Here is a 13,952-nt window from a genome sequence, read left to right on the forward strand (position 1 = left end):
ATATATTATAAACAACTGGGGTCCCAGCACTGAGCCTTGCGGTACCCCCCTAGTCACTGCCTGCCATTCTGAAAAGGTCCCGTTTATTCCCACTATTTGCTTCCTCTCTGCCAACCAATTCTCTATCGACATCAATACCATACCCCCAATACCGTGAGGTTTAAGTTTGCACACTAATCTTCTCTGTGGGACCTTGTCAAAAGACTTTTGAAAATCTAAACTTACCACATCAACTGGTTCTCCCCTATCCACTCTACTACTCACTTCTTCAAAAAATTCTATGAGATTCGTTATGCATGATTTCCCTTTCACAAATCCATGCTATCTTTGTCCGGTCATTTCACTGCTTTCCAAATGTGCTGTTATCACATTTTTGATAACTGATTCTAGAATCTTCCCCACCACCGATGTCAGGCTAGCTGGTCTATCATTCCCTGGTTTCTCTCTCCCTCCTTTTTTTTTAAAAAGCGGGGTACATTAGCCCCCCTCCAATCCTCAGGAACTAATCCAGAATCTAAGGATTTTTGAAAAATTATCAGTGATGCATCCACTATTTCTTGGACTACTTCCTTAAGCACTCTGGGATGCAGACCATCTGGCCCTAGGGATTTATTTGGCTTTAATCTCTTCAATTTACTTAACACCACTTCCCTACTAATATATATATTCCCTCAGTTCATCCATCTGACTAGACCCTCGCTTGAGATAATCTGCTCAGCAAATATTTCATTGTGTTGTCCGTCAACTGCTTTATATTCAATTATGTTGCACACATTTATCAATAATCCACAACAGGTTCGTGAAATATCATGGAACTCCGAACATTTGCTAACGCGTTACTGGCAGTCGATGGTTTGAACATGGCACCTAACTCAGTCAATCGTTCATATACAAATACGGACAATGAATTGGTAGAATGTTCGCGGGCTGTTTCAACAGAATATTTGCAAATGCAGTGCAGCTGCTACAAGACCAAATATACAGAAACACGATCATCCCATTATTGATTTCAAACCGTTGGTAGTACGCTCTCTGAAATGAGCGAGGTCCTCAATGAATAGTTCTCCTCCGTGTTCACCAATAAGAGGGAACTTGATGATGGTGAAGACAATATGAGTGAAGTTGATGTTCTGGAGTATGTTGATATTAAGGGAGAGGGGGTGTCGGAGTTATTAAAATACATTAGCACGGATAAATTCCCGGGGCCTGACGGAATTTTCCCCAGGCTGCTCCACGAGGCGAGGGAAGAGATTGCTGAGCCTCTGGCTAGGATCTTTATGTCCTCGTTGTCCATGGGAATGGTACCCGAGGATTGGAGAGAGGCAAATGTTGACACCTCGTTCAAAAAAAGATAGTAGGGATAGTCCGAGTAATTATAGACCAGTGAGCCTTACGTCTGTCATGGAAACGATTCTTAGAGATAGGATCTCTGGGCATTTAGAGAATCATGGTCTGATCAGGAACAGTCAGCATAGCTTTGTGAAGGGCAGATCGTGTATAACAAGCCTGATAGAGTTCTTTGAGGAGGTGACCAGGCATATAGATCAGGGTAGTGCAGTGGATGTGATCTATATGGATTTTAGTAAGGCATTTGACAAGGTTCCACACGGTAGGCTTATTCAGAAAGTTAGCAGGCATGGGATCCAGGGAAGTTTGGCCAGGTGGATTCAAAATTGGCTTGTCTGCAGAAGGCAGAGGGTGGTGGTGGAGGGAGTACATTCAGATTGGAGGATTGTGAATAGTGGTGTCCCACACGGATCTATTCTGGGAGCTCTACTTTTCGTGATTTTTATTAACAACCTGGATGTGGGGGTAGAAGGGAGGGTTGGCAAGTTTGCAGACGACACAAAGGTTGGTGGTGTTGTAGATGGTGCACAGGATATTCAAAGATTGCATAGAGACATTGATAGGATGCAGAAGTGGGCTGAGAAGTGGCAGATGGAGTTCAACCCGGAGAAGTGTGAGGTGGTACACTTTGGAAGGACAAATTCCAAGGCAGAGTACAAAGTAAATGGCAGAATACTTGGTAGTGTGGAGGAGCAGAGGGATCTCAGGGTACATGTCCACAGATCACTGAAAGTTGTCTCATGGGTAGATAGGGTAGTTAAGAAAGTTTATGAGGTGTTAGCTTTCATAAGTCGAGGGATAGAGTTTAAGAGTCGCGATGTAATGATGCAGCTTTATATAACACTGATTAGGCCACACTTGGAGTACTGTGTCCAGTTCTGGTGTCCTCACTATAGGAAGGATATGGAAGCATTGGAAATGGTACAGAAGAGATTTACCAGGGTGACGCCTGGTTTAGAGTGTATGCATTATGATCAGAGATTAGGGGAGCTAGGGCTTTACTGTTTGGGAGAACAAGGATGAGAGGAGACATCATAGAGGTGTACAAGATAATAAGAGGAACAGACAGAGTGGATAGCCAGCACCTCTTCCCCAGGGCACCACTGCCCAATACAAGAGGACATGGCTTTAAGATAAGGGGTGGGAAGTTCAAGGGGATTTTAGAGGAAGGAATTTTTTTTACTCAGAGAGTAGTTGGTGCGTGAAATGCACTGCCTGAGTCAGTGGTCGAGGCACAGATACCGGTGAAGTTTAATATACTACTAGACAGGTATATGCAGGAATTTAAGGTGTGGGCTTATATGTGAGGCAGGGTTTGAGGGTCGGCACAACATTGTGGGCCGAAAAGCCTGTACTGTGCTGTACAATGCTATGTCTATGTCTATATCGATACTTTTATAAAGAAGGCATGATAGTAACTATACTTCATTAGAGTTTGAAGAGATTTGTTATGTCCACAAGTACACTCAAAAAACGTCAATTGATGTACCGTGGAGAGCATTCTGACAGGCTGCTTCACTGTCTGGTATGGGGGGCTATTGTACAGGACCGAACGAAGCTGCAGAGGGTTGTACATTTACTCAGCTGCATCTTGGGTAGAAACCTACTAAATACCCAAGGAGCAGTATCTCAGAAAGGCAGCATCTATTATTAAGGACCTTCAGCACCCAAGGCATGCCCCTTTCTCACTGTTACCATCAGATCGGAGATACAGAATCCTGAAGGCACACACTCAGTGATTCATTAATAGCTTCTTCCCCTCTGCCATCCGAATCCTAAATTGGCATTCGACCCCTGGACATCATCTGACTTGTTCTGATATATAGTATTTAAGTTTTTTGCACAATTTCTCATATATTCAATATATGTATACTGAGGTTTATTGATTGATTGATTGATTATTCCTTTTTTATTCTATATTATGTTTTGCATTAAACTGCGACTACTAATTAACAAATTTCGCGTTACATGCCGTTGATAATAACCCTGATTCTGATTCGTCCACCTGCAGGTTCAGACTTACCCTTCATAATAACCACCGGGAAACCTCCAGAATTATAATCGGTAAATCTATCTCAATGAAACCCCACTAATCTCGCTAGGGTCATTTTCCCATTAACATCTGAAGTATGTCCCCTCCCAGGTGGACCATTTACATGCTGTTTCTGTAAACCATCATAGATACACCTGACAAATAATCCCCCGTCCAAGCCTCAGGTGGGAAGGAAGTGCAAGTCATTCTGGAGAGAAGATTCACCAACTAGTGTATTCTATTGTTTGACATCAGTCAATAACCTGCTGACATGTCCATTCCCCTCTCTTACTGGCTATTGTGACGCCTACAGTATTATACTTTTCTTATTCCTGAGTCCCTCCACATTGTCTTACTGTTTGAGCTTCCGGGATGAACTCGAACCTGTGACATTCTGCCTGATCAGCAGTGCGGCTCCTCAACCTCCTTTAGCTCCCTCTGGACTCTCTGAATCATCTAAATCCTGGAATGTTTAGATACCAGTCCTGACCTTCTCTCAACTAGATCTCTGCAACGGATGAATCACCGTGCCGTGTATAAATGCAGGATCTGGGTATGTCTGCCTTAACAGTTTTCCCCCTACACTGAAATAAACTCACTTTTGCTGTTCGGTGCCACTGTGCTCATTATGGTGACCCCATCTTGACTTCCTTTAGGTTTTCTTTGACCTCATCTCTACCTTCCACCAATGCAACCTACTCACCTGTAACTCTGGACACCAACCCCCATCCAGATGCCACATGATCAAAATCATCATGGTGGCTCCAGGAAGATTCTTTGTGGGAATATGATTTACCCTACAGTGCAAGCCATCCTTCCTATACGGGAGAGCCCAATGATGAGTGCTCCTGCTGCCTTCCCTCCTGCCCCAGATTGTGAGCCACACGTTTAAGTGCACCAGCATGTGATCACTTACGTCGCAAGCATGTGACATCGAAAGTAATCCTGAAATCACCACCCCAGAGTTTTTTTTTTAATTTTTTAACTCACTGCTCACCTCCTTAACTTTTGCTTCTGGGAACTTGTCTCTCTGTTGTTAGTTCTAATAAGGACCATGACTTCTGGCTGCTCATCCTACCCTTTAACAATGGTCTGTACCTTTTCACAGACATCCTTGGTCATAATATGATGAAGGTAACGCATTTTCCTGCAATCTCACTCATTACCACAGATATTCCTGTCTGTATCTCCTCGGCTAAAGAGTTTGCTGCATGTGATTCATATCTATCTATTTCCTGTATGTTCAGGAACTTATCTGATAGCCTCTTTGTAAGGAAAATTGTGTTATAATTCATTCAGTATTCATTTTGATTCAGCTCAGTTTGTTTACATATGCATTCGCAAACAAAGGAGACTGCACACGTGTTAAAACAAAACACTTTATTAGAACTCACTCGGTTTTTGTACAGAAAGAAACACAAATGTCTACAATACTAGCAATACACGAGTCAAAATAATGCTGATCATCCACCACACACACAGTCCGATCTCAGTGTTCGAGGGAAACAGAGGTCCGACAATGCCATGCAGCCTGTTCTGTCCCTCCCCTTCTCCTTCTCCCTCTCTGTCTCTCCCTCTCTCCATCGCCATGTCTCATTACCTCTCTCCCACTCGCGATTACTCCTTCTCATGCTCATCCTCGCTCACGCCCTGTCCCTCCTGCGCTCTCCCTTGCACCCTCTTACTCGCGATGTCTCATTCGCTCACTATCCTTCGCGCCCTCAGCCCTCGGGCTGTCTCCTTCTCCCGCTCACTCCATCCCAGTCTCATTCGCGCTCTCTCTCTCTCACTCTGTCTCTCCCGCCCTCCCTCCCACTCCTCTCTCCGAACGCGATGTCTGCTTCTCTCGCTTGCCCTCGCGCTCACCCCTGTGCACGCTCTCACCCTCGTGCTCTCTTTCACGATCGCTCCGCTCAGGCTCTCTATCTCGCGCGCTCTTCCCCGCGCCCCCTTTCTTGCCAGGTCTCATTCACTTTCTCTCCTTCCCATCGTCAAACCTGGCGCTGTCCCCTTCTCACGCTCACTCCTTCACGATCTCTCCCTCTCCCTCTCCCGCACACAGAGCTACGAGTGAAGGTAATGGTAATTTGTCTTCAATTGTAAAAACAAAATCTCTGTTACATAGCGATAGTTCAAGGTGGCAATGAGAAGGGACAACTCCAGGTAGAGAAGGAGGACAAAAGAGGGTGAAGGAAAAGACGGGTTGTGACGGAAGCAGGAGTGGTTGATACAGTCGAAAATATTATCCAAGATCAGGCAGTTTTGTCAGAACCTGGAAGCAGGGGCAACAGGTTCGCCTCGAGCTTAATTTTAGCATGGCGGGACATGAGGTGTAAAGGGGATCTCTCTGGGAATGTGAAGCCAGCGATGCCAGCGGGATCAGCTTTAAACAGCTGTCTTGTCAAGCTAAGCAACACACACATAATAGAAAGGAGTAAACAGTTGTCAGGTTTCTGATGAAGGGTGGCGGTCCGAAACGTCGACAATTTACTCTTTTCCATAGATGCTGCCAGACCTGCTGAGTTCCTCTAGCATTTTCTGTGAGAAACGTCAGCAGGGTCTGATTTTGTGTTTGTTGTCTTGAATTGCGACCATCTGCAGATTTTCTCGTATTTGTTTTGTAACTCTGTTCATCACATTGTTACCATTTACCCACAAGTGGGGAGCTAGAATAGGACGTATGAAGGCAGCTAAATTGTAATACTTTACAGCATTTATTTCTAACGTTTCATGAGTTTCAAAATCAGATTCAGTGGGTATTTCACCGCATTCTTTAGTTCCTCTCGGAATTTGCTCTGAGTCAGGACGTAAATACACGTGTTGGTGCAGGAACTGAGAACCTGCAGCATTGTCGATGTTTGGTCTGTGACGTAACGGGCATCCGTGACAGAAAGAACATAACTGTTTGTAATCCGTCTATAGATAATGAATACTACCATTGTTCCCCACAGCAATATGAAACTACCGGTGATGCTGAAGAGCAAAACGATGGATTTGCGTCGGTTCTCCACCTCCCGGTCCTTGTCATTCTCTCCACTCCTTTGTCCCCGGAGTCCCCTGCGGGCTCGACTGGCCGCTAGAATCCGCCTGACAGTCAGAATATTGAACAGCAACATCAGAATGAAAGGGACGCAAGGGTAGAAAATGCGGTGAAAAATCTCAAATGCGGCCCATGAGGGAGAGTTTGTGAAGCTCGGTGATAAAACACAATACCAGGAAACACCATCAATTATTTTTCCAGACCCGAACACAAAGCACCAGGGGACAGTCTCCAAACAGGCCAGCACACTCACTGTCCCAATAACCACAGCTGCCGTTCTCTCGGTGCAATATTTTGTTTTCAGCTTCTCATAGCAAATAGCCACAAATCGATCGACGGTGAAAGCCACAGTCAGCCAGACTGAGGTCGCAGTGCTCGCAAACATCAACCACATGACGGGTCTGCATACAGCAGTGATGAGCAGGAATGATTGGGGAAAATAAATCTCAGCAGTCCGCATCAGCAGCGGATTCGAAATAACGACCAGGAGATCGGCCGCTGCCATTCCCACAAGGTACAGAGTGATACATTTGGAGAGACCGCACTTTCCTCGGGACAGGATCACAATCGCCACCAAGTTCGCTGGAAGAGAGACAGGGAACAGCAGTTTGAGAAATTCCAAATAGAATCCAATTCTGCAGTTCGAGCGGATCCTGTAATCTTTCCACTTAATTTTTGAATTTAGTGGTGGGAGGGACGAGAGAGGCTACAAGTTGAGAAAATACTGATTAGAAGCCAGTGCAGCAGGTTCAGGGGATCCTGTGATATTGCCACTTAATTGTTGGATTTAGCATGGGAGGGTCGAGGGAGGGCACAGATCTGGCGGAGACAAGGAAGGAGCTTACGTAGTAGAATACTTTGAATACGGATTACTTACTGTGACCGAAATGTGAAATGTCAGCGGAAAGCTAAAAATGAGTAACTACCTCCCCAGAGTCAATACTGGATGGAACATTTTCTACCGGTGCCTTCCGCGTCTCGTTCGGACGCTGATGGCGGGATTCCTCCATTAGACAGTCATGGCGATCACTGTCAACGACAGAACTGCCGAAGGACGAAACAAAAACAGGAAAAGCTGGAAACGCTAATTCGGCTAAAACAGAATATGTGGTAAAACAGTTAAAACAGTTCTCCACAGAACTGTCCTCGGATAGACCCCAGACACATGTGTTAACTGCTTTCTCGTTCTGCACAAGCTGTTTGGGTTTCGTGTTTATTGTGTTGTCCATCAACTGCTTTATATTCAGTGATATTGTACACAGTTATTAAAAATCCAGAACAGGCTCGTGACACATCATGGAACTCCAGACATTTGCTAACGCGTTACTGCCAGTCGATGGATTGAGCACCGCACCTAATTCAGTCAATCGCTCATATACAAATTGTTATTCTACCAATCAATTGGTAGAATGTTCGCGGGCTGTTTCAACACAATATTTGCAAATGCGGTGCAGCTGCTACAAGACCAAAAATACAGAAACACGAACATCCCATTATTGATCCCAAACCGTTGGTAGAACGCTGCCTGACCCACTCAGTTCCACAGATGCTGGCAGAATCCTTCAATTCCTGTAGCCGTTTATTTTAGATCCTGATCCCACAATCCATATTCCCGGTGTTTCCATTCCAAACCTGAAATGTGGAATACTGGAACTGGAATGTGGCAGTGAAAGGAACAATCACAGCACTGGGAATAAACATTTCCCACCAACAGCAACTGCCTCTGCGACTTACCGGGTATTCCAAAGGCTGAAATAATAGGATAGTAAATGTTTCGTATCCGCCAGATGACTGGATACACCATTTCATGAGAATCTGTGGTTACTATTGCTCCTGAATTCACAGCTCCGGCAGACACTGAGCTGAAGCTTCACATCAACCCTGATTTATACAGAGGGTCAGTCTCCAGAGATACGGTTATACTCCTCACTAACTTTCTCGGTTACAGTTACTTGAACAAACAATTTGATTCAACACCATTGTCTCTGATGTACAGATACTGTCTACATGAAAATTATTTGCCATTACACAGTAGTGTCTCTGGTGGAAATAGGCCGGTCTCTTTAATTACAAGGACTGAATCTTGTCACGGAGCAGCTACATTTAGGGATTTCATTTTGTTGTCTATTTATTCAGTATTCGACGAAGATAGCGACGCTGTCCTAATCCTAACTTCTTTTTCTGTAGTTTCCCATTTTGATCTGTCACTGAGTCATTCAGCTTCATCCTCGTCAATAAAGATACAATAGAGAAAAATGTCAGGATGGAAACGATCAATTGACCATGTTGCTAATTTAAAAACACGAGAAAATCTGCAGATGCTGGAAATCCAAGGGAACACACAAGAATTCTGCTGAGTTCCTCTAGCATTTTGTGTTTGGAGTTTCTGATGCAGTAGTCTTTTATACGCATCTTAAATTTGACAAAGGTCAAAAGATAATTGGAAAGAAATGTGTTATCGTGCAACAGAATGGGAAGACCGGTAAAATAATAAAAAACAGTACTCGAATTTGGAAGAACAATAGATGCAGGATGACTAAAAGTGAACGAGAAAACGACTAGCGTGAGACAGAGACAGAGAGAAAAAAACAGATTGTGTGACATTGTCGGATCTGTGGTGCCCTCCAAAACTGAGATCGGTTTGTTAAATGGATGATCCGTATTATTTTGATTTTTATACTGCGGGGTACAAAATGAATACTCTGCATTCATCGATGTTCACTCAGGAGAAGGACCTGGAGGAAAGCGAGATCGGGAAGCGGGTATGGTGACATTGTCAGACGTGTTGATCCTAAGGAGGAGGTGTTGTTGGATCTCTCGAAGTGTATTAAGGTGGATAATACTTCGGGGGAATTAGTCCACTGGAGGACACTGACCACATGAGGGCAAACATACAGATCGAGCTGACACCATGGTCAACACACACACAGTGAGCTGAGGGGACTGTTCCTGTGCTGCTCTGCTCACTGTAAATTGTTCAATGATTTGAGAAGAATGGACAAAGAATCAAAGGAACATGTAATGAAATTCTTATTTTTACACTGACTGTGGTTCTCATCTGGGACACACTGCCTGCAGGGGTGATGGGAATAGCCAATTAAATTGTTCGTATTGGAACTGGACAGGTCCTTCCGGGAAAAATAACCCGCTGAGCTGTGGGAATAGATTTGGGAATGGGACAGTGGGAATGCTGAACTATAGACTTGATGCTCTATAGCATAGAATTGATGGATTGAATGTTCTAGGGCATCCCCCAATGATCCTGTGTCCAATAATGATCTGAAACTCTCAGTCTTGCTTCCAGGAAACATCTAATTTACCTGGGTGTACAAGGTATTTCTTTCTGTAATAATGAGGCAATCTGTAAAAACACTGGCACTGCATTCCAAGCACAGTGAGCTGCCAGAGCACAACACTGGTCAGTGAGAGTATGGGGCAGTACACGACTCTAATACAAGGAGAGAGATTTATAAAAATATATTACTATTGATCCAGAGCAGGGCAGAATAGAAGAACAGACATCACAACAACCCCAGCACTGCTTTTTGGTGACACAGATTTCAAGCACCAGCCCATTGGTTCTACAGATATAGACATGAAAAACCCAGATTGTACTGCAAATTCACAGCCGAACGCAGACCATACTCATCCCGTCTTGTACACCGGCCACCTGCAAAACTGCAAGAACACTGACATGCACAAACCAGCTCTGGACTACACGGACACTGCCCGCTTTAGCTCCAGCACTGCGCAGCAAGGAGGCGGACAAGTGGAAACCAAAAATATTTGCAGGAACAGACTGCTGCAGCTCAGAATGGTGAGGAAGGCCAGGCTGAATCTCTGGTATAAAAATGCCCTGCATAAGAGACTGTCCAAGAACAGTCAGTAGTGGACTACAGGGACAAAGAACTTCACAATATCTAGACATTCACTTCCACGATACAGACCAATAAAACTCTCAGCACTGTGCAGTGAGAGCACGGACATGTACACACCCAGTACTCCACCGTTAAACTCTACTACTATCCCAGCACTTCAAGGACAGATGCCCGTACAAGCCTAATAATGGACTGCAATTCATGGACTCTATCAACCCCCTCCCTCCCAGTGGGCATCTTTCAGGAGGTAACGGAGAATTGATAAAGTGGCATCTTGAGATGCTGTGTGTTTCCATTTCCAACTATTTTTAAAATGCCAGCAGGAAAAACTGTAACAGAAATGTATGCAGGCTATTGGAAAGATGTAATAGCAACAGAGTAGTGTGTTACTATAATTTCCCCAATATTGACTGGAATTCATTGAGTGTGAAAGTTTTGAGGAGCAGAATTTCCTGGCATCCTGGAACGATTTACCGGCATTTACAGCCAACATTCCCCAGTTTCAGCAGATTTACTATGTTGTGTAAAACTTAGACAAACTTCTGTAGGTGTATAGTGGAGAATATCCTGACTGGATACATCATGGTCTGGTATGGAGGAACCAATGACATTAAAAATCAAGATGCGAATACTGCTGTTTTCACGTTCCTCCGAGATTTGCTAACGAACCAAGATACAAATGGACAGTCATCGTTTGGTTTTGCTGAATCGTTTCCAGCCAGGTGGGTCCAGCCGTTTGCCTTTGCTCCGAGTAGGGAATTCTCTCTCTTCGTGTCCAGCTGAGTGACTGCCGGCCGTTTGCCGCTTCATAAGCTACTCCGTGCCCAGACTAGAACTGTCTGTTGTTCTTTGGTTTCGGCTTCTCGTATCTAGCTGAGGAGGTCCGGCCATTTGCGGCTACTCCGAGTTGGGTATTCTATCTCTTCGCTGTCCAAGTCCAAGTCCAGGCTCTGTGTTCCAGTCCACGTCCAAGTCCAGGCTCTGTGTTCCAGTCCACGTCCAAGTCCAGGCTCTGTGTTCCAGTCCACGTCCAAGTCCAGGCTCTGTGTTCCAGTCCACGTCCAAGTCCAGGCTCTGTGTTCCAGTCCACGTCCAAGTCCAGGCTCTGTGGTCCAGTCCACGTCCAAGTCCAGGCTCTGTGGTCCAGTCCACGGCCAAGTCCAGGATCCGTGTTCCAGTCCACGGCCAAGTCCAGGATCCGTGTTCCAGTCCACGTCCAAGTCCAGGATCCGTGTTCCAGTCCACGTCCAAGTCCAGGATCCGTGTTCCAGTCCAATTGCAAGTCCAGGCTCTGTGATCCAGTGCAAGTCCAGGTCCAGTCTCTGTGTTCCAGTCCAAGTCCAAGTCCAGGCTCCGTGTCCAAATCCGACTCCAAGTCCCGGTTCCGTGTCCAAGTTTCTAGTCATGGCTCCGTGTTCAAGTTTCTTGTCGCAGCTCCCTGAACAGGTTCCGAGTCCCAGCTCCGTGTCCATGTAAGCATCGAATCCACTCTTCCATTTTGTCCTGGCAACTATTAATAAAAAACACACTTCCGGTAATGCTACTTACGTGTCCGTGTCCTGCTGTTAGGTCCGCTTTCCAATCGTCGCACACATGCAAACAGAAAGCTTGTAAGCTGTGTGAGAGAGAGGATAGGTAGGTGATACAGAAGGGATGCGCTGAGACCGATGTTTCGAGATGTGTATTTTAATGCAAGGAGTATCTTGAACAAATCTAGTGAGCTTAGATCGTGGATCAGTACTTGGAGCTATGATGTTGTGTCCATTACAGACACTTGTACGGCTCAGGGGCAGCAATGCTGCTTGAAGTGATATATTCCAAATAAGAAGGAATTTTCAGTTGGAAGACGGACACTACCGTGGCTGACAAGTGAAATCAAAGCCAAAGTAAAAGGACGGCATACAAGGAAGCCAGAGCTGACGTGAAGGTAGAGGATTGGGAGCTTTTGAAAACTTGCTAAGGGAAACTAAGAAGGTCATTCGGAAGGAAAAGGAATAACGCGAGGCAGCTGGTGACGAATAAAAAGGAAGATACTAAAAGCATTTTTTACGAATATAAAGGGTAAAAGAGAGTCGAGGGTAAATATAGGACGAATACAAAATGACGCTGGAGATACTGTAATGACAGATGCAGAGATGGCAGAGAAACTGAATGTTTATTTTGCATAAGTCTTCACAGTGGAAGTGTACCGGACATTCAAGAGTGTCAGTGAAGTGAAATTTTGCTGTGAAAATTACGACAGAGAAAGGTACTCAGGAGATTTAATGTCTGAGGGTGGATGAATCTCCTGGACCTGATCAGATGCACCCTCGGGTTCTGAAGGAAGTTGCTGGAGAGATTGCAGAGGCATTAACGATGATCATACAAGAATCGATTGATTCTGGCATTGTATGAGATGACTGGACAATTGCAAATGTTACTCAGCTATTTAAAAAGGCAGAGAGTCATCAGGAAGGAATCTATAGACCTGTTATCCTGACATCAGTGCTTGGGAAGCTGTTGGAATCTATTGTTAGGAATGATTTTACGGAATACCTGGAGCGACATCGCAAGGTAGGACAAAGCCAGTATGGTTTCCTGAAAGGGACATCCTGACTGACAAACGTACTGTAATCCGTTGAAGAAATTATAAGCAGGGTGGACAACGGGGATGTAGTAGACGTGGTCACTTGGGTTTCCAAAAGGCCTTTAATAAGGTGCCGCACATGAAGCGCTTAGCAAGCTAAGAGCCCATGGAACTATAGGGAAGTTACTTGATTGGGCGTAGCATTGGCTGGTCGGCATAAAACAGAGAATGAGAATAAAGGGATCCTATTCTGGTTCGCTGTTGGTTACCATTGGAATTTCACCGGGGTCGGTGATGGGACCACTGCTTTTTACGATGTAATTCAATGATTTATACTACGGAATAAATGGATTTGTGGCTAAATTTGCCGATGATACAAAAAGAGGTGGAGGAACGGGTAACGTTGAGGAAACAGAGAGCCTCCAGAGAGACTTGGGTAGGTTAGGGGAATGGACAAAATCGTGGCAAATGAAGGAAAATGTTGGAAAGTGTATGGTCATGCACTTGAAGAAATAAACTGGCAGACTATTATTTCGATCGGTAAAGAATTCAAAATGCAGAGATGCAAAGGGACTTGGGAGTCCTTGTGCTGAATGACCTAAAGGTTAACCTCCAGGTTAAATCGGTTGTGAAGAACGCGAATGCAATGTTGCCATTCATTTCCAGAGGTATGGAATACAAGAGCAGAGATGTGATGGTGAGGATCTATAAGGCACTCGTGAGACCAGAATTGGGGTATTATTAGCAGTTTTGTGCTCCTTATTTGAGAAATAATATATTGACATTCGAAAGGGTTCAGAGAAGATTCACGAAAATGATTCCAGGAATGAAAGGGTTACCGTATGAGCAACGTCTGGAAGCGCTTGAGCTGTATTCCCCGGAGTTCAGAAGAGGGGGAGGTGGTACGTGGGATCTTATAGAAACATTTTGAATGTTAACAGGCCTGAAAACATTAGATATGGCAAAGTTATTTTCCAATTTTCCATAATAGTCGATTATAGGGCAAGAGGGCACGACTTCGGGATTGAAGGTGTCCTTTAAGAACTGAGATTCCTTTAGTCAGAGGGTGGTACGTCTGTGGAATTTGTT

The sequence above is a fragment of the Mobula birostris genome, chromosome 28 (genome assembly GCF_030028105.1).
Source record: "Mobula birostris isolate sMobBir1 chromosome 28, sMobBir1.hap1, whole genome shotgun sequence".
Taxonomy (NCBI): domain Eukaryota; kingdom Metazoa; phylum Chordata; class Chondrichthyes; order Myliobatiformes; family Myliobatidae; genus Mobula; species Mobula birostris.